This window comes from Triticum aestivum, chromosome 3B, assembly GCF_018294505.1.
Source record: "Triticum aestivum cultivar Chinese Spring chromosome 3B, IWGSC CS RefSeq v2.1, whole genome shotgun sequence".
NCBI classification, from domain to species: domain Eukaryota; kingdom Viridiplantae; phylum Streptophyta; class Magnoliopsida; order Poales; family Poaceae; genus Triticum; species Triticum aestivum.
In genome coordinates, this window is record NC_057801.1 from 832,719,432 (window position 1) to 832,741,812 (window position 22,381).

General features: G+C 48.8%; 1 pseudogene; it reads right to left on the minus strand.

Annotated features, from left to right (window-relative positions):
• Positions 1-3,139: 3,139 nt before the first annotated feature.
• On the minus strand, positions 3,140-4,186 carry LOC123068072 (patatin-like protein 3; annotated as a pseudogene).
• Between the last annotated feature and the right edge of the window lie 18,195 nt (positions 4,187-22,381).

Consider the following 22,381-nt stretch of genomic DNA (forward strand, 5'->3'; position numbering starts at 1 on the left):
AGCGGAGGAGGAGCCACTCAGCTTTGCCGACGCTGAGCCGCGCGATTGCTGGCGGCGTGCCATGCTAGATGAGCTGGCTTCGATCGAGGAGAATGATACATGGACATTGACTGACTTGCCAGCAGGTCACCAGGCGATCGGGCTCAAGTGGGTCTTCAAAGTGAAGAAAGACGCAGCCGGTGTTGTGGTCAAGCACAAGGCGAGGCTTGTGGCGAGGGGCTTTGTGCAGAAGGAGGGCGTGGACTACGACGACGCGTTCGCGCCCGTGGCCAGACTGGACTCGGTGCGCGTCATGGTAGGCATGGCGGCTCAGCGTGGCCGGGAGCTGCACCACCTCGACGTCAAGTCGGCCTTCCTCAACGGCGAGCTCAAGGAGGAGGTCTACGTTAAGCAACCTCCTGGTTTCGTGCGGAGCGGCGATGAGCACAAGGTTTATCGCCTCCACAAGGCGCTCTACGGGCTGCGGCAGGCACCGCGGGCTTGGAACGCCAAGCTCGACCTCACTATGCAGCAGCTTGGGTTCACGAGCTGCCCGTCAGAGCATGCCATGTACACACGAGGCGAAGGGCAAGCTCGGCTTCTGGTTGCATGTACGTCGACGATCTTGTCGGCTCTCGTCACCGGAGCCGACGCCAAGGCGATCCACGGCTTCAAGGCAGAGATGATGGGAAGGTTCCGCATGAGCGACCTCGGCCTGCTCAGCTTCTACATGGGCATAGAAGTGAAGCAGGGGCCCGGGGAAATCACTCTGTCGCAGGCGGGGTACGCCAGTAAGCTCTTGGAGCGGGCGGGCATGGCGGACTGCAATCCAGTGCACGTCCCCATGGAACCGCGCCTCAAATTAAGCAAGGAGGGACCAGAGCCGCGGGTGGACGCCACACACTACCGCAGCATCATCGGAGGGCTTCGCTACCTCACCCACACACGGCCGGACATCACTTTTGCGGTGGGGTATGTGAGACGCTTCATGGAGGCGCCGACCACGACGCACCTCGCCGCCGTCAAGCATCTGCTGCACTACATTGCAGGCACGCGCAAGTATGGCTGCAGGTATGTCAAGAGAGGCGACGGCAAGCTCATTGGGTACAGTGACTCGGACTTGGCCGGCGACGTCGACGACCGGAAGAGCACATCGGGCAACCTCTTCTTCCTGGGAGGAGCACCGATCACCTGGCAATCACAAAAACAGAAGATCGTCGCCCTGTCTTCGTGTGAGGCGGAGTATGTGGCAGCAACAACGGCGGCATGTCAGGCGATCTGGTTGAGCAGGCTGATGAGGGACTTGCTGAAAGAGGAGGCCGGTGCCACCACCATCCTCATCGACAACAAGTCCGCAATCCAGTTGTGCAAGAACCCGGTGTTCCATGATCGCAGCAAGCACATCGACGTCCGATTTCATTTCATCCGCAAATGTGTGGAAGAAGGCAAGATCAGGGTGCAGCACATCGCCACGGGTGATCAGCTTGCAGATATTTTCACTAAGTCACTTGGGCGCACGTGGTTTCAGCAGCTTCGTGCGCGGATTGGTATGGTCGAGGTTTAGCTTTGTGTCACGACTAGCTTAGGGGGAGACTGTTAGCTAATAATCTAGCGTGACAAGTAGTCAGAGCTGCTACGGCAGCGTAGTTTGTTTTTTCAGTTAGCTGCTTATTTGGGTTTCAGTTAGCGATAGAGCTCGAGGACGCAGTCTGTGCGATCCCGAGGCCGTTGTTCACAGCGAGCGCACGCCCCTGATCGTGGGATGGCACGATCCAGTAGAGGGGGCGGTCCTCGATCCGTTTTCCTCGTTCATCAGTGAATAAAGCGAAGAGAAAACGCAGCAGTTCAGGGCGCTGCACAAAATTCAGTCTTCTGTAGCTGTCTTCGACAGAGACAGAGCTCTAGGTTTCAGAGATATCAGCATCTCTGATCCCGGTCAAAATCAACCCTACACCAATACTAGACATGTTTGTCGCACTGGAAAACAAGTTCTCTCACTGTCATATCCATCTTCTTCCCCTCTGCTGTCGCGCCGAGCTCGCGGAACGATGCTGCAACAGCCAGCACTGCCAGGCATGGCAAACTCCACGGCATGCCCCGACACTCGCCAAGACGCCGAAGCGGAGTCAGAGGCTGTGCTCTCGGGCGTACTAGTGCGTCCATTGAACAGCTAGCTAGCTGAGTTCCGCCGGTACAGATCGACCAAGCTATCCGGTGTGTAAGTCACTACGTACGTCAGCTAGCTAATGGAAAATCCATCCACATGCCTACCTGCTTCAAAATCAGCTTCTACGTGAACCAAAATCGTCCGAGTCAGCTTTGCACAAATAGTGTTCGCCGAGTACTGGGCGATGGCTCGACGTCTTGGGGCTGCGCATATCGCCCACGGTGGCATGCGCCGACACGGTCATCGTCTCGTACGGCGGAGCCAGCTCCGAGCTTTCGTTCCTCACACGTGCATGTACAGGTGCACAACGTCCCTCGTGAGCCTTCCCTGGTGAGATGGAACTGCACCCTCAACTTGTCGTGGCCCGCCGGCATGCCGCTGCCGGGAGCATGCTAGACACGTCTCGATGAAGAACCCGAGCACCTTGGTCGTCAGGTTGATTTTCGGAACAAATCTGAATGTTATTAAGGAGGTCAAGGATTTTCAATCTCGTTGCTTTGTGATGAAGGATTTAGGAGTGGCTGATGTCATTCTGAGCATCAAATTGTTGAGAGATGATGATGGTGGAATTACATTGCTTCAATCTCATTATGTGGAAAAGATCTTGAGTCGTTTTGGCTACAGTGACTGCAAGCCCTCTCCAACTCATTCCCGCACGGGGAGCAGCATCGCCATAGCCTCACGTCCGGCTCAAAATTGCAAGTGAGCATAGTAGGCAGCAGGTTCTTCCGTTCCCCGTCCCCCAACCAACTTTTCTTCTTCCCGGCACGAGTGAATTGCAAAAAACCATCACATTTAGGGCTTCATCTGCGGAAAACCACCAGGTCGCTAATCATTTACAAAAATTATCGTGTATTCAGTAAACATTTTGCAGTTTGCACTGAACAGGTGATTTAGCCCATTTAATCACTTTCTGACATATGGGGCCGGACTGTAAGGAGCTGACTTGGCAAAATAATCACACACAGACCCCTAATAGATTAAAAAAAACAATCAGCCCTCTGGACCATGCCCGGCTCCCGTCGCCGCGGACCGGGCGGTCGCGGAGACAAGGAGGAGGTGGAGCGACCCCGACCCCATTCTTGTCGTCAGCATCCCGTCCGCGATCGCCACCACCTTCCAAGCCTCCAGCGACCGGAGTGCCTTGATCGAGTGCGTCGGCGCCGCTGCCTGGAACCAGTAACTCGTCGCTATTAGCGTTTGAATTGAAACAACGACGACAAAGAATGGAGGGGACGCGCGAAGTGAAGCTCCGTGGCTTAGCTGACCTGGATGCGCATGTAGTTGCGGCCGCAGGTTTGGCCGAACGCCATGGCGACGGCCTGGTCGACCATGTCGGCGATGCCCTCGGCGGTGAGGCGGACCATTTCGATGGGGGACGGCGAGCGCGGGGGGATCGGTGTGCGCCAGCCGGCGGACGGGGTGGCGGAGCCAGAGGCCGTGCCGCCGGAGGAGGACCAGGAGCCGATGGAGACGACGAGCAGGTCGTCGACGCCGGCTGCGAGGGGGAACTCCTGCTTGTTGTGCAGCACGTGCGTGATGGCCGCCGCGACGGGGTTGCCCATGGCTGCCACGCCACCGGACGCAGCGGCGATGGCCGTAAGGCCGTTCACGGAGCGGACGCGGCCGCGGCCGAGCCACCGGCGCAGGTGGCCGTGCAGACGTCGCGGAGGCGGAAGTCGAAGCTGTCGCTCTCGACGGTGTTAGCGCGGGAGAAGAGGAACGGCGCGCCCGTGGCCAGGTCGTAGCACGACACCGGCAGCGGCGCCACCGTGTCCCTCAGCGTCGCGTCGCCGAACACCCGGCAGAGCGACGACGAGGACGAGGACGCCGACAACGACGACTTGTCTGACGACCTCTCCCCGCGCCGGAACAGCGCGGCCCACCTCCCGCGCCATCCACCTCCACCGTCGCCCCACCCGCCCTTCTACTTCGTGGGGGAGGGGACGCGTTGACCTCGTTCGACTGCCCTCTGCCCGGCGGCAGAAGCATCCAAGCTGTGTCGTGAGGACGGCTGGATACATCACCAGGGCGCACCATGCTGTGCAGGTCGGCCACCGTGACGCGCCTCGCCGGCCGGTGTGCCCCCCCCCCCCTGGTCGCTGCGCGCGAGGAAGGAGATGCCCTTCGTGGGGAGGGGGAGGGGCTTGATTGCTTTTTTTAAAGATCCAGGGAGGTATATGTCAATTTGTTGCCAAATCAGCTTCTTACATTGCGGCCCCACTTGTCAGAAAGTGGTTAAACGGGCTAAAGCACCTAATCAGTGCTTTTTGCAAAAAGTTTACTGAATGCGCGGTGCTTTTTGCAAATGATTAGCGACCCGGTGGTTTTTCGCAGATGAAGCCTCAAATGTGGTGGTTTTTTGCAATTCACTCTCCCGGGACTAACTTACTTGAAAGGGTAGATGTAATAATATTGGGATTGAAAAAATGGAAGATTCAACCAGCGGGAGTCTAAATTAGAAATAAATTTTCTGTTATGTTGTACTCCCTCCGTTCCTTGATATAGGATGTATAGTTTTTTGTGGAAAAGTTCATATTATAAAGTGTATATATTTAGTTGACACTTTTACCCCTACTAAAGCTACAGCCCACGCATGACCTTCCTAGAAAATAAGATGGCAAATCCCCATCTCGTAGTATATGTTGTGCATGCCCTGTAGGTTTGTTTGGAAAGAGAAGATTGCATACTACTGCATATAACCCGGGCTTTAGTTTTATGGAGAAAACATGGTCACAGAGGATATTGTGGGATTTGTTAGGCTAAATAAGGAAGTAAACTGCCCGGGATGGAGAGGATCATGATTTCCCTATTTTTCCCTCTAGTCTCACATGTTTGCACCAGGGGCTTTTACGTCCAAAACCAATGAAATCTCCCCTCCCAGCCCATGTGTTAATATTCGTGCAAGAAAACTATATACCCTATATCAAGGAACGGAGGGACTATATTTTTCATCTAATTCTTGAGAATAGGCCTAATTTTAAAAATTAATTTTGTTAATAGTATTGCCTGAATGCATTCAATTTGGTCAATTAATTTTATTGATTGTGTCATTTGATTGCCTCGTGGGTTCAATTTATAGTTTCCCCTAAAACTCCGTCCCGGATAACTTTAAATCCTAGATCCGTCACTGTCTACCCTCGCTATATATAAGAGGTCTAGGATACAAGTGTCCTATTAGGACACAACTGCTACTCAGTCTACACACAACCCAAAACCAAGTCCAACTGTAACCTACCTTGTACAATAATATTCGACACAACTCTAACAAACTCTTTTTCTCAAAAAAAAAACTCTAACAAACTCCACATTGACAAATATTCTTCATCACCTTGAATTCATCCATACATCGAACCTCCGTGTACATTGAAATTGAGATACTCCATGAGCACCGCTGCTACCCCCAGACTCCCTGTGACTCTACCTTCAACTATAGTCCCTTCTCATCTTCTTCACAGTCAACACTCAAGCAAAATTAAGTTCCTCATTACTCTACCTTGTGCTCCCAACTCCCGGAGTATTCGTTCAACGCCATCACACACTGACCACTGTCTGCGTGAAAGTGAACAACTCACATATTGGACGCCACATATAAGAGTTACCTAAACTAAACGTCACCGCTCTTTCTTGGCTCCTTGTCTGAAACTTGAAAGAATTTCACCGTTGCCCTGTGTCATCGAGAGTCGAATTCGCAGTTGTCTCACCCTTCTGCCGGATAGTCTCTGGCATGTCCCACAACTATAGCACTCCGCCTCCTTCTGTATTTGTCATCCGCACTTTGCCATGTGCATTGAACGTCATAGAATTACCACCATGTACTATCTCAGCTTTTGACAATTTCAGACTCTCCGCCACTTTCTCAGATTCCCCATGGTCAACTCATGTCCATCTTCCGGCACCGATAGAACCAGCCACCAACTTGAATCCAGTACTCGTCAACACTGCTTCAGCACATCCTGCACAATTTGTCTGGCCACATGTCCGACCACCAGTGCCTTGGCCTGTCGCTGTGTCCCGTGCTTACCGCATGCCTCGCTGATGTCACTGCGTCGAGCCTCTACTGTCCTGGTCGAGTCTCCTGGGTCACGAACCCACACCACTCAAATCCCCACTGTAGAGAACCACCGATCATCACCCGACCGATGCCGAGTATCACATCTCCATCAGACCACCGGTATCCAGTCCGATCCACGTGTCTCTTGTTATCCCACTGAAATAGGCTTCGACTCTCCGTTAACTTACGTCGTAACCCCTCCATCATCACAGAGTGAAATATTTCATCCGACTCCAGCTCCACCTTCAACATGACTCCATGTAGCTAGCCACGCTACTCCGCGCCCTCTCGACTTCAAGCTCTCTTGTGCGCACCATCTTGAATCAACCCCGCGCAATAGTCTGTCGAAGCCGCACAGGCTCTCAGGCCTGCACCACGTGTTTCCATGTCCCAGAAGTTGGCCACCATCAGCATCACACTCCTATGTCGTCGTCATTGAAATCATTGCCGTCTTTTGCTTTGACTGACATCCACGTCGATCCATCAGACTGTCTAGTCTAACCCAGCCGAACTTATGTCCGACTGCAACCATGCTCCACCCTGCGCCGTGTCCACCTCGCACATCTTCGTGCATTGCTTGACGCCTTGTATGCATGATCATGTCACGACGTGCTCCAGACTCCTCCGAACCTTATACGCACGTCGTCATCCTTCAAACTTGGCCCAACCACACGGCATATCCACACAGTTTCAACAGGTTCAGAAAATTCAGTTTGTTGGTTTGGCCCAAGTTTCAGTTGTTAGCTAATTTCTTGCGCATGTAGGCGGTCGCGCACATCGTCCACTTTGTCCCATCAGTCATGCACGTAGCCCACCTCGCCGCTGCACTCGCACACATCGGCACCGGTAGTTGTTGGCCGGTCCAGTCGGTCTCGCTTGGGCTTCGTCGGCGCCGCTCTGGTCCCCCAAAACAGGACCGCTCGCCTCCTCGGTCCGGTCCGGTCCGGCCCGCTGGCGACCGGTCCAAACGACGGCTCGGACCGGGACCGGACCGGCCCGGACCGTGTCCACCCTGATTCATGAGGAGGTTCCGCCGTCAATGGTGCGCCAGAGCCCAGAGGATACGTCGAGGTTGTCTCACGTTGCCATCTAGCAGCATCCGGGGCCGACTCACCCCTGCGAAATTTCGACCCTCATGCCGCCCTCGCCGATGAGTAAAAAGATGCAGCTGGATACGCACAGTATTGTTTTTCTCCTCGATAGACATGCGCCTATTGATGCCAATCAATGCCTACTAGCACCTTAATATTCACACTTTTTTCCTAATAAAAACTAGCAGTCAAATCCTCCCCAGGGTGCGAATTTTCATCCACGATACAGTAGTTTCTCATTGACATAATATGAGTTGACCTGAAATATCATCATGATGTCTTTTATTTCTTCTGAAAATTATAGGTGAAAATTATACCTTGCACAGCTATCTCCAGGTCACTCGACGGCACCGGCCAGATGGTGACCTGCGTGTGAATGTGTGGCGATTTGAGCGCAGGGACGCCTGGAACATGTACGATATGATATCCGTGGTCCTTGATCTGGCCGACGTCTTGCTCAGTCTGAACTTCATGCCTGGAAAGTGGAAAGCAGGCCTGAAGCCAATAGGCATCAGACTACTGATGCTATGGATCCTATCAGACCAGTCATGCACCGTTGGATAGAAAGCAATGTAGACGTCCGATCTGGTGCCTAAATACCTCGCGAGATTACCAAAAGGAGCGCCCAGGCAGTTAGCTCGGATATGCACCAAATTGTGATTTCTTTCCCTAACAACCTCCGTTAATCACGTCTGGATTAACTCCCGATTTATAAGCTCTTTAATATAGAATTCCACGTCAGGACGTTGGCTTCCTTAGGAAACAAATATTGTTTCCATTATTGTTTAAATTTGCTTCCTCTTTATCAAAACTGGTTTCCAATGTTATCAAATATGTAGCTTCCATCTACCAGTGAATTGGCTACCATGGTCAATTAAACGTGCTATATTTTATAGGAATTTGTACTTAAGTGGGGGTTTGCTTTGCTTTAGAAACATGAAAATATTGTTTCGATCGACTAAACAATTGCTTCTAACAAAATAAGACATTTCCACGGAAAAGAACTAATTATCATGAGTACACATGCTTCAAACACATTACGGATGTGTTTCCAAGAAATACGAATGTGCTCAGCTTGTTTCCATGGACAAAAGATTATGCTTCCATAATTCAATGGACAAACAATTTTGTCATTCATCATAGACTTACAAAATGCGAGAGAGCAAGGGGATATATATATGGAATGAAATATAAATATGCAAGCATGACATAATGTGCCATCAACACTGGAATGTATATGCATTGTTGCTGGAATGAAAAGGCCATGGAAGGAAAAGAAACCATACATGTGCTGAGAAATATAATGAAGCTTGTTTTTTTAGAAAATGAAAATACCCACGGATTCTGAACATATATACCAATCAAGAAGCAAGAAACATGGATGCTCTACGGCAATGAACTTTACATCTATTCTACTAGAAACATGGCAAGAGCCTGAAGTTCAATAGCATGGGAGAAGCTTATGTACGTAAGAATCAAATATGAAGCATTGATGTTAATGCTATGAACAAATAATATTTGCACCTAGGAAGTATAGCAAGATTGAAATTCAGTCCATACATACGAAGCATGGTAGATGCATCAGTACATAATAAGAAGCTTCCTGGAAGAGATTGAAATTCCTTCCGTACATTGGAAGCACTAGTTCTCTGAAATCACTATATAAGGAATATACATTGAAAACTCATAAATTTGAGATTGCAAAATAGCCTGCTTGCCACTAACAACCGGGTGCAGAAATTTATTATCTACAAGCGGATCTCATCTACCCTAATTGGAGGTTTTATGAGCTTCCATCAACTAAAATTTTACAAAAACACGAAATAAAAATAGATCAACACAGATTGGTCGCTGGTGAGACTCGCCGTCACCTGTTGCATCCTGGACGAAGGCCTACACAGATGCGTAAGTCGGCGCACAAGGTGGGGATGGAGGAGACAAATCTGGGCAAGATGGTTACCTGTGGTGCCCGACAATGAGTTTAGAGGGAGAAAAGGAGTGAGCGTCGAGGTTGGGGAGGCCGGGGTAGTGCGGTTGGCGAGGTCGTTGCCTTCGAGGCGAGGGGAATGGGAAACGGGATGCATGCGAGTGATTTGAGGAGTAAATTGTGGGGGGGACGATGCGGAAACTCCCCAGGCGACGGGGCCCTTTTTTCGCACGTGAAGCAAGGGATAAGGTGCATCCATGGCCGTGAGATTCTAATAGAATCAACGGTCGTGGAGTGGTCTGGTGATGGCCTCGAATCAGACTACAGATATAAAGTGTTTCCCCCTGAAGTTTCACTGTCCTTGTCCACAGCAAAACGGTAGCACAGGCCGACGCCAGTTACCACGGACCGGCTGCATAACAGGCATGGAGGACTTCGCGGTAACTTGTGGCACAAGCAGGTAGATAGCTAATTTGAGCGTAGGGCTGCCGGGAGAGTATTTAACCAAAAACTACCACAATTGACGGAAACGTGACGAAAAACTACCACTTTACAATTTTGTGCGAAAAACTATCATTTTTGTACTAATCCGTGGCAAAAAACTATCAACTGTCGAAACCGCTCGCCTCGCCCGCGCTAAGCACCAAACTGACCGGCCTGTCCCACGATTCAGGTGCCACGATGGCCAACGGACGCCCGCCGCGCGTAAATGGCCGTTAACGCGCGTTAGCGGTGGGAAACGGCGGTTGTCGGTCGGAGTGGGTCAAGATCTGATCCATTCCCCTCTCGCGCTTCAGTCCCTCCCTCCTCTGCCCCTGTCCTCTGTCTGACCTAGGTTGCGGCTGCCATGGCGTCGGTGATTCCGCACGGGGGCGGCAGCTATATGGGTGGCGGCGAGGGCGGCGGCAGCGGCGGCGGTGGCACAAGTTTGGACGTTGTGGGCTCATTCTCTGAAGTGGATAACTGGTTGGGGAGCAGCAGCTACGCGACGCGGGCATGGTTGCAGCAGCCGGAGGCACCGGTCGCCCAGTCTTCGCCGGCGCCTGGATGCTGTATGGGTGGCAGGTATGGAGAATCTCTTGCTTAAATGCACATGTTCTCTTTAATCTCGAAAATTAGTGAGAGTTTGTTTCTGTTTGTTGAACATGTTTAGTAAACTTTATTGCACCTCTAGTTCTGTCAATTTCAATTCAATTGATGAGCACATATTTGTGCAGTCTGGCTGACCAGAAGTGGGAGATATGGTTTCATTTAGAAGGAAGAAACCCTGTGAAAAGGGGTATATATGAGACATATATTTCTCTGGTTACTCTACAATCACTCATTGCTAGTGAATGGTATGGGGAGAGTGATTACATGTACTATGTGAAGGAGGAGGAGATTGGGTCTGAAAGAGTAAAGTATTTAGGTAATGAAGCTAGTGTTCATGAAATGTTGGAGTTTTCCCATCATGTCAAGGTTGTGAACATAAAGGTTGTGAGAAATGTTGAACCTGAAATTAGTACATAGGCTAATGAGAATTACATGAACACTCAAGAGAGCTGCTGTGTGAAAAAGGTTGTGGAGCAATCTGAGCTTCAGAATCAGATAGATGATAGAAAGGCTCAACTTGAGAGGAGCAGGATTCAAAGAGAGGCAGATTTGAACCACTTTGAAGGAGACATTGAAGTGTCTGAATTTTGTTCTGATGATTTAGTTCATTCAGATGGGAGTGCTGAAGTTGTTCAACAAATGGAAATAGAGTGCGCCTCTGAAGAGGATAGAGCATTGGAAACCACTGCTATTGTGAAACATGTGAAGAATCCTGGTCCAACTAGCAGATGCCACAATGAGGTAGAGAAAAAACGTTTTGAAGATTGGTTTCATGAAGCAAATGAGTTTTGTTTTGCTGGTGATGTAGGCATAAGTGATGAGGAAGAAGAAGACGAAGTTGAACTACCATACCTCATCAAGAAGCCAAAGACAAAGAGTAGTAAGAAAAAGATGAAGGAAAGGGTATATTTTGACCCCTCAATTCCCAATTCACATTTACTCTTGTGCAAGAGCTTGTGTTTTGCTAGTGTTTACCACTTCAGAGAAGCATTAAGAGATTTTTATATAAGGACTTTGAGGTCTTGTCACTAACACAGGAACTCTCCAACAAGAATTATTGTTTGGTGTTCACAGAGAGAGCATGGATGTGAATTTTACATTTGTGCCTCCAGGATAGCTCATGAAAGAACTTTTTGCATTAAGAAGTGTAACATGGAGCACACTTGTCCAGCATCAGCAGAGAACACAAAGGTTACTACTAAGTGGTTTTCCAAAGCAGAGGAGCCTTCTCTTAGAGCAGATTCTAGAGCACCTGTGGATTCACTTACTAAAAATAGCAAAGTCAAGTTTTCAGTTGATGTATCAAAGAGTGTGGCCTATATGGCAAGGAGCAAGGCTATTAAGGTTGTGCAAGGTGACCAGAAGGAGCAGTACTATAGACTGAGGGACTACCTGCAAGCAGTTATTGATACAAACCCTGGTAGCAGGTGTATACTTACAACATTTGAGGACCCAGAAAACCATGCACCAACTCCTAGATTTAAGTACATGTTCTACTGCTTGCATGCATCAAAGCAAGGATTTCTTAATGGTTGCAGGCCCGTTATAGGTAAATCCACAACTGCATTTTGTTGAAAATATCTTGTTGAGAAATTTATGGTAGCTAATTTGGGTATGGATGCAGGGCTTGATGGTTGCTTCATCAAGCTAACCACTGGACAACAAATTCTTGCAGCCATAGGAAGAGATCGCAACAACATCATCTACCCCATAGCCTTTGGTGTGGTTGATAAGGAAGATTCTAATAGCTAGACATGGTTCCTAACCCAGCTAAGATGTTGTATTGGAAGTGGAAGCAAATTTGGAACCTACACCATTATTTTCTGGCAGGCAAAAGGTATGCACGCTATCTCTGCCAGTAGTTCAGAAATATTGCTATTACTGGCTTTATATATTTTTGTTCATGACCATGGTTATTAATTTATAATTAGGGTCTTGTTAAGGCTATAAATGAAGTGTTCCCTGATTCCCCTCAGAGATACTGCCTGAGGCACATTTATGCAAATTTTCAGTCAGCTAGCTTCAGAGGAGCAGAACTAAAGAAGCTAGTAGATCAGGCTAGCTACTCATTCACCAAACATGGCCATGAATTAGCAGTGGCAGAGCTTAAAGCAGAGTGTGAGGTTGCCTGGAAGTGGCTTAAGAAATTCCAAAGGAGAGTTGCTGTAGGTCTGCAATGGATTATAATTGCAAAACTGATCTTGTTGTGAACAACCTTAGTGAGGTTTTCAACAAGATGATCCTTGATGTTAGGGCCAAACCAATTAGGACAAGTTTGAAGGAATTAAGACTAAGCAGATGATCAAAAGGCAGAAGACTAGGGAAAATACAGAGACCAGCAGGTGGATGATCACACCCAACTATTCAGAGAAACTGGAGGAGAATAAGAAGTCTACCAAAATTTGTGAGGCAGATAGGGCTGGTCCTGACATTTGGCAAGTGTCTAGTGGTGAAAATCAGTACTGTGTGAACATAGCTACTAACTCATGTGACTGCAGGAGGTGGTACATGATAGGTGTGACATGTAGCCATGCAATAGAAGCAATGAGCAAGCTTCACATGCACCCAGAGGACTGTGTGCATAAATTTTTCAAAAAACCACTATATATTGAAGCATACAATGACATAGTGTACCCTGTCCCTGGTCCTGAATTCTGGCCTAACACCCATACTCAGGATATTGAGCCCCCCAGTGTTCAAAGAAAAACCAGGCAAGAAACAGACAGCTAGGAGAAAGGGCCGGTTTGAGGTGCCTACACCAAAGGACACAAGCGGGATGGGAACAATTACATGCAACAATTGTGTTCTACAAGGCCACAGATATACAACTATGGGAAAGCTCTAAAACCAAGTCTTGAGATGAGAAAGAACTTACACCGGGCCATTATTTTAGGTGTGGTCTATTTACTAACTATTTTAATTCTGTCATGCAGGAGAATAGAGAAATTTTCAGGGGTTCCTCTAGTGCTACACACATCTACCTCTACAACCACCACATCACCAAACTTCATAGATGCCAGCCTCACCTGCTCAACCTCCTAAAGCAACTGCGAACAGAAAAACAACAGCAACTAAGAGAGGTTCATCATCAACTGTTTTAGCAGGAGCAGCCAAGTCTTCACCAGTACCACCAAGAGGTTCAGCATCAACAGTTTTGGCAGGAGCAGCCAGGTTTTCACCAGCACCTCCAAGAGGATCAGCATCAACAAGAGCTCCAAGAGCATTCAATGCACCAAGAACATCCACTAGAGAACCTGGGATATTAACAGGCAAGAGGAAGAGGAAACCTCCTGGGAAGTTTGCAGCTTATTTCAGTGCTAGTGGAAACCATTGAAACCCTGTGCTGCTACTTGAATTTGATTGTATGGTACTAAGTTTGTGTTCTACAACTTGATTTGGATTGTATGCTACTAAGTTTGTGTTGTGCTACCTGAATGTTGAATGTATGGTACTGAATTTGTGATACTGTTTAGAAATGTTTTCATTTAGTTTACTTGTTTTAATTTGCCATTTCTACAGTTCAGAAATGCTCATATTCAGGTGCATGTTTACAAATGTTTTAATTTTCCATTTCTACAGAAATGTTCATATGAACCAGAAGTTACTGACATATTCATTTTAGAAAACCAAAAAACTCTCCACAAAAATAGTTCGGCCTGGGGCTCGAACCCATGACCAGTGGGTTGTAACCATACGTTCAATACCAATGGGATAGTGCTAGTGATTTGTTTGACTAGCCTCGGCCATCCTAGTTATATTTAGTTAGGTACGTACTGTGTTGAGCGTGCGTTGCGGCCGATAGCGTGGTGAACGTGCATTTAGTATCCCTAGCCGTTTTGGTTTTGTAGCCTTTTAATACGTGTCCACCCACTGCTCTCTTTTCTCACTCGCCCACTCGCCGCCCACACCGCCCACTCCACTTCCCCCTCTCTCCTGTCGTAGTCCCCGCCGACAGCCACCGCCGTCGCCATGGACTAGCAGCAGGCCATCGAAGATCTCGCCGGCAACAATCAAGAGTTACACGCGCAGTACAGGGAGATCGCGCACTGGTTCCCCAGTCTGGCGATGATGAGGAACCATGCCCGCGGTCTAGTGAAGGTGATGACAGTTGCTGAAAAGCATCATGCCTTCCCTGCCGGCCGCACTTTCGCGCCGGCGACCATTCTCCTGTGGGCGATGCGTGAGGTGCAGCGCTCCCCGACCCCAGGCAGCGCGCCCATTGGTGGATGTACCGCTCATCCACCACGCCGCCGGCCGCCTCGTATCACGTCACCGATGCCTTCCTTGCTCTCCCAGCCCCCATCAACAATGCCTACTGGGAGAGGCGCAATCCATGGGTCCTCGGGCCAGACGACGACTCTGACGCCGAGTCCTCTGACGACTCTGATGAATCTGACGAGGAGCCATCTGATGACGAGGTGGAGGAGGTCGGCGTAGTCTTCGACGATGAGCCTGATGTGCAGCTCCACGCGCCCGTCCTTGACACCGTGGAGGGGGAGAAGAACCTCCCAATTCACGTGGATAAGCTGCCAGAGGTCGCTGACAACCCAGAGGTCGTCGTCGTGAAGCAAGAAGAGGGCGGCGGTGAAGATGTGGTCGACCCGGCGCCTAGCAAGAAGAAGAGGGCGGCAATGAAGAAGAATGTGGTGCGACGCTCCCAACGCCTGAAGTTGTTGAAGAAGGAGGACTGAGATGTTGTCTTCAGTTTCTCAGTAGCAGAAATGTTCAGTTTCGTCAGTATCTTAGTTTAGTAAGTTAAAATGTTCAGTTTCGTTAGTATGAAATGTGATGTCAGCACTGTGTATCTCCTAGGGCTGTTCGATGTCAGTTCTATCTATGTCAGACTACCTATGCCAGTACTATCTATGTATGCTAGCAGTATGAACTTGTTATCTATGTTCAGTATCAACTTGCTATCTATGTTCAGTATCAACTTGCTATCTATGTTTAGTATCTACTTGCTATGTACTTGCTATGTATGTTCAGTTATGCTTGATATCTACTCGCTATCTACTTGAAGTAAGTGACTACTGTGAGTGTTATCATTTCCAAGTATGTCACTACTGTCAGTTAGCTCGGATATATATAGGCAGATATTGGCTACACATAATATATGCACAGTAAAACAGCCTCATCATAGATAAAACAGTCTTACTTACTTAACTTGGCATGAGTACTCACTTAGCATAGTAGGTCTTAACATAAAAGTCATTACATCATAGATAAACCACCTGCTTCTTAAACCATAATAGTTCCTCCGTCATACCATCTTGATTCAGGTTCTGAAAGCACATGAAACTTTCCCAAAATATACACCTAACATGCATCACATTCCAAGGCCAGTTATATATAGGCCTACTAATTACTTAACCAACACAGAAACCACTTCACTCATTCATTATTTCCTTGATCCTCTCCAGCTTATCTTTGTTGGCATGCCCAACATTGAGCAGATTAGTAATCAGATATTCCAGCTTCTTCTTCTCTTGCTTAAGTAGGTCCCTCTCCCCATCCACTTCCCTCATGGCCTTCCTCATGTTGTGAACGATATCTGCTTGGCTTTGAAGAATGCACGTTTGCTCCTTGGCAAGCTTCAGCTTTTCCATACTTAACTCAATCTTTTCCCGATCCTCAAATTATTTCTTCTTCTCATTTAGTTCATTGATTGCCTGACTGGTATAGTCCATGTCATGCGACATCTTGCCATCTTCATAGTCAAAAAGCTTGGATACATCTTCCACCAACTGGCTGCAGTTGTTTGACAGGAAATCAATTTCCTTCTTTAGCTTGCCCACCTCTTTCTCATGGGCTTGTTTGTCCTTCACCCTACCCAAGTTCTGCTCATGGTACATGTCCCAAATCATTGTTAGGCACCTTTGTAGAATCTCTGGCCAAGGACCATCCACCCACTCCACAACACCACAGTTTACACCTACATCCCATAGAAGCAATGCTTTATTATTAAGCACAAAGTACCTAGTAACAAACTTAGTTCAGATAACTTAAGTCATAAACTCAATTCAGTTAACTGAAACCCTATGTTTACATCAGTGCTCTCTGAATTAAGCAAACATAATTCTTTGATACTAAGCACACAACACCTTATTTAGCAGCACATATTAATTGATGTAACTCTGTTCTTTTCAGTTAACAACTATATTCAGTTAACAGCTAATAGATATATTCATTTCACAATGAGCATTTAACAGGTGTCCTGGTTCAGTCATTTATTGAATTCAGTTAACTAAATATCTACTTTCACATACATGCTTCCATATGTATGGCACTTTTCAGTTTCATTTAAAAACACAGCTCTGCACAACACCAATCTCTACAGAACTATATAGCTGCTGCACCACACATCTCCAGCAGCAAAACACACCACACATCTCCACCAGCAAAACAAGTAAGCGTGCAAGATTTAATACCTGCTGCACATGACAACCTAGGAATCACCTCCTAGTCAAAGCACCTTCAAAAGCTACCATCTTCTTCGGCCTCTGATGATGCATCATGCACGTCGGCTGAGATTCATTGAAAGAACCATAGAAAGATGGATCCACCACACTGTCAAGTGTTTCCTGCAAAAAGAAACTTCAAATCAAACCAAAAGCAACTTCGAATCTCCAATTTGGATGAACTAAAACTAACCCTAACTCTGTTCCACCATTGTGCACTTACAAAGAGCTGAGGATCCATTGAAACCATGCAGATGTCCTCGTCCGAGCTCTCCTCGTCATTCCAGGATGGCAACCTCTAGTTCTACCGGCAGCAATGGCGGTGACAGCCACGGCGATGTGCTCAGAGCACCAGGGAGAGGGAGAGGATGAGGAGGAGTGAGTAAGCGAGCGAGGAGAGAGAGGATGAATGAGTGGCTGAGGTTGCTGGCCACTTATTGGACCACCGACAGCCGCCGTTTCTGACCGCTGGCACGCGTTAACGGCCTTTTACGCGCGGCGGGCGTCCGTTATCCACCGCGGCACTTGAATCTTGGGACCGACTGGTCAGTTTGGTGCTTAGCGCGGGCGAAGCGAGCGGTTTCGACAGTTGGTAGTTTCTTGCCACGGATTAGTTCAAAAGTGGTAGTTTTTCGCACAAAATCGCAAAGTGGTAGTTTTTCATCACATTTCCATCAATTGTGATAGTTTTTGGTTAAATACTCCTGCTGGGAGAGGCGAAATAGCATGCGGCTTGTGTTTCTTTCCATTAGGTGCCCAAAACCGGTCCTTCTGCATGCAAATGTTAAAATTATGTTATGTATTATTCCTCGATTCTTCACTCAGTATTCTCTATCAACAAAGCTCATGTTGCATGCAAATTTCTAAAGAGCAGCTCCCTTTGTACTCCACACCTGAAAACCGATTCTGAAGCTCTCTTCACATTCACTGTCAATGGCCGACACTGGCCACATTCGTACCTACATGGCGCTACAAGGACCACGGGGAGCACGTCGGGGTAATGACGCTGCTCGGTGATAGCTACCTGCCACACAAGTGTGCTCGTGCTGGTAGCCAAGCAGTCCAGTCCAACCACTTTCCTTTTTTACTTTTTCTCGAAAACTTGATACAGTCCTGGGTATCTAACACTGGATTTCACTCAGAATGGACTTATTCAATACAAGATGGTAGCTAGGGTTCATCAGCAACAAGGGGAATGGGTAGATCCGGGAGGTGGGAGGAGGAGCTCGCCCAACGGTTCCAGGTTCAGGTATATGTTCTTCGATGATCCCCTCCTGAAACGATGCGCTCCTCTATATATATCAGGTCACTCTCCAGTTAGGCCTTGTTGGCCGGCCCTGGGCATCTCCTTGTGTGCTTGCTAGGTTATCCCGTGACACTCCCTCCTCCTTCAAACTCAGCTTGACCCCAGGCCGGACATCAGAGAGGACCCACCTGGGTCCCATGGTGTTGGATGCTTCTTCGTGCCACCAAGATCACAATGGTAGTCTTCTTGGTAGTAGTTGTGGCTGAGGTGGGCTTGGACAAAGTCGAGGTGGTGGTCGTCGTCGATGCAGGCTTGAACCTGATAGTGGGCATGGACGAAGAGAATTTTGTTGAGGAAGGCGTTCAGCTAGTAGTCATGGTCGACGAAGGCAGCAACTATGATACGCCTCCCTCATTGAAAGGGAGCTGGCTCGCAGCTAGACAAGAGCTGAAGTGTGTCCACTGGATTCTGTCCATAAACCAATATTCCTTTATAGATAGCAATTTCTTCTAATGATGGAGAGAGCAACCCTGGTGAACTCTTGCCTCCAGGATCCCATAATTCTTCCAAGTGACCACCACTATAAGACTTATAGCCAAGTGAGAGAACAACTGCAACTTAAATCAACTTCAAAGAAACCATTTCTCCAACCTAATGTGTTGATAGATTAACATGCACTATGTACTTGTTGCGAAAATTGACACATGAGCTGGAGTTTGTAGTCGAACCAAAACCAACCATGTAACATGGCCGTGCAATTCCCTTTACAAATTGTGGTGTTGGAGTAATCCAAACAAGTGTTAGTAAGGACTAGTACTGTTTGGATTGTTAGAATTAACCTTTCTGTTTTTGGTTTTCATAATGTTTATTTACTAGTGTCATGCACGTAGTCGTGTCCAACCAACTAAGCTGCGGCCATGTAGTGACCTGAAGATGATATCATGTGTACATTGAAAGCTAGTACTGGGTTATTTTCTAAATGCATATAGATTAGGGAAGATGCACTTGAGCACGACAGGTTAGCCATGTCAAGTTGTGAGTGTCACATGGCGTCGTGTCTGTGGCACAAATGTGTGTATGTGTCGTTGCATTAGCAAGTAGTCTATCTGCATGGATGTGTTAGCTAGCTAGCTGCATTCGCTGCGGAGTCGGAGCAGCTGAGTCGCGTGGCAGATCGACGAGGAGAAAGAATCGGGAGCAATCAGTCGTGGCTTGGTCTTGTACGTGCATATCCAACGTTCCGCAGACTTGGTTGTTAGTTGTTACTCAAAGTGAAGCTAGCCGGTTGAGTAAGAGCCGGAAGTAGTTATGGGCTTGTACGTAAGTGTTTGTGCGTGGAGTTAGTGGGTGAGTAGCTGCGTGTTGGCCGTGTAACACTGGCTACATAAGCCCATGTATTTGCATTGTGCCAAGAGTAAGAGAAACGGAAAAGGCACAAGTTGTGCGGTGCCACAGAATTTTCAGCGTACTCTTCTTCTACCTCCAGCACTTCCGTGTTTTCTTGAGAGAATCCTTGAGCTGAGAGAGTTGCAAGGTAGAGAAGAAGCGGCGCTGCGAGAGGCGGCGCCAACACTATGGAGTCTAAATATTGCGATGCTTGTACGAATCACAAATTCTGCCGACGCTCCGACGATCTCGATTGACGGCGACTTCAATGGGAGTGGCAACAGAGTGATCGTCAGACAATGGCTGCCGGACGACCTGGTGATGCTACTTCTGGCCCTCCATGTTACGGACCGTTCTAGCCTACCAGATCTGGAGGAGAAGAGAAGGAAAGGAGAGGGAGTAGGTGAGGCGAGAGGAAGGGGATAAGCGAGGAGGAAGATCAGCTTCTCTCCGGTTCGATTAATTGTCTCATTCCATGCCTTACAACTGGGCCAACCTGCCCCCTTTAATACACAACCCACGCACGCCTAGTCCCCTTGGCTCGCCTCTTGTTCACCCGGGCCCACCTTCTCTTGCCCCTGGTCGCTGACCGCGGGGGCCACTGTCTTGTCCTGCCCGTTGGGCCTGCTGGCCTGCTCCACCGTTACAGTCTCCCCCCCTTGTATGCCGGCTTGTCCCCAAGCTGATGCTGCTGGAAAACGGCGTCGTAGCTCCGCTGGATCTTCCCAGGTTGTCATGGATGCCGGCAGGCCGCTCCAGAGCACACGCACACGTCTTGCGGTGTTCGCTGCTCCACTGTACTGATCTTCGAGTATACTGCAAGGAACATGTAAGGCTTGGAGGGTAGCATTATCAGGCGGAAACAAACCTGCGATGGGAACATCCACCCCGATTGCTTGTTTGAGTTGTGATATATGCACCACATTGTGTATCTTGTTGTCGACTGGCAGTTGCAGTTTGTAAGCCACGGCTCCGACGTGTCCAATGATCTTGTATGGCCCATAGTATCCGAAAGCGAGCTTCTGGTACGGCCGCTGCGCCAGGGATGTATGAATATACGGTTGCAAGCGCAAGTAGACGGAATCTCCGACAACAAACTGCTTGTCTGTCCTGCGCTTGTCAGCTTGCTTCTTCATCCTGTCTTGAGCTTGCTTCAGGTGTTGTTGTAGCAGCTCGTGCATGATCTCCCGTTCCTTTAGCCATGCCGCCAGGTCCGGCACATTGCATTCCTCCACTTGGAATACTCCGAACTCGCGAGGCAAGTGTCCGTAGATGACTTCAAACGGTGTACGCCCCAGGGCTGAGTGGAAGCAGGTGTTGTACAAATATTCAGTGAGGAAGAGCCACTTGAACCAATTCCTTGGGCACGCATGCACGGCGCACCGAAGGTAAGTTTCGACGCACTGGTTCACGCGCTCGGTTTGTCCATCCGTTTGAGGGTGGTAGGATGAACTGAGCCGCAGCTGTGTCTGCGATAGTCTAAAGAGCTCTTGCCAAACGTTGCTGGTGAAGATGAGATCACGGTCGGAGATGATGGCCATTGGTAAGCCGTGCAGCTTGCAGATATTGTGCATGAACAGAGTTGCCACTTGCAGAGCTGTGAAGGGATGTTTGAGCGGCAGGAAGTGCGCGTACTTGGAGAACTTGTCGACGACGACGAGGATCACGTCAAAGCCGCCTGAAGGTGGTAATCCTTCAATGAAATCAAGCGAAATCACTGCCCAAGGTTTCTTCGGGATTGGCAATGGTTGCAGCAGCCCCGCTGGCGATTTGCACTCTGTCTTTGCTTGCTGGCAGGTTGGGCAGGAGCGGATGAAGGATTTGATCATCTCTTTCATTCCTTTCCAGGAAAAGAGCCGCCGAATTCGATTTTAGGTGACATGGAAGCCCGAGTGCCCTCCCACTGCGCTGTCATGAAGCGATCTGATGATCGACTGTTGCGTGTCCTTATCCTCTGCAATCCAGACGCGGTCGTGATCGCGAATAATCCCTTCTTTTAAGGTGAATCCCATTTCAGCGTTCGGATCGACTACCAATTGTGCAAGCTTCTGCCGTGCGACTGGGTCTTGCTGGTAGCCGGTGACGATCGCTTCCAGCCATGCTGGTCGACAAACAGAGATGGCGCTCAGTTCTTTAGTCTGCTCATGCAGGCGTCACGACAGCGCATCGGCCGCTTGATTCAAGGGTCCCGCCTTGTATTGGATGCGGAACTGCAGCCCAACCAACTTGGTGGAAGCCCGCTGCTGAATTGGTGTATTCAAACGCTGATCGGTGAGGTTGAGCAAGCTTTTTTGGTCGGTGCGGATTAGGAATTCAGCATGCTGGAGATATGGTCGCCAATGGTCGATCGCCAGTAGTAGTGCCAGACATTCCTTCTCATAGGTTGAAAGGCCGAGGTTCCGCAGACATAGTGCCTTGCTCAGATAAGCTACTGGTTGTGCGTCTTGCATTAGAACTGCTCCCACTCCCATAGCGCTCGCGTCAGTCTCCACGACGAACTGTTTTGAAAAATCCGGCAGTGCCAGCACTGGGGCTCTGATCAAGGCTTGTTTGAGAGCTTGAAATGCTTCCTTAGTGACATTTGTCCACACAAACAAGGAGTTTTTGCGAAGTAAATCAGTCACTGGTCGGCTAATGACTCCGAAATTCCGCACAAACTTGCGATAGTACCCTGCAAGCCCCAGGAACCCACGTAACTCCTTCACTGATGTTGGCTGTGGCCATGTTGCTACATCTAGGATTTTGTCCGGCAGTGTAGAGACACCGTCTTCGCTGATTTGATGTCCCAGATACGAAATGTTGTTCTGCGCAAACATGCACTTGGGGAGCTTAGCGCGCAGGTCATTGGCTTGCAGAATTGAGAGGACCTGACGCAGCAAGAGGATGTGAGCAGAGAGGGTGGCTGAATGCATCAGTATGTCGTCCATGAAGACCAGGACTCCCTTGCGTAGCACTGGTCCAAAACACCGTGTTCATGCCTC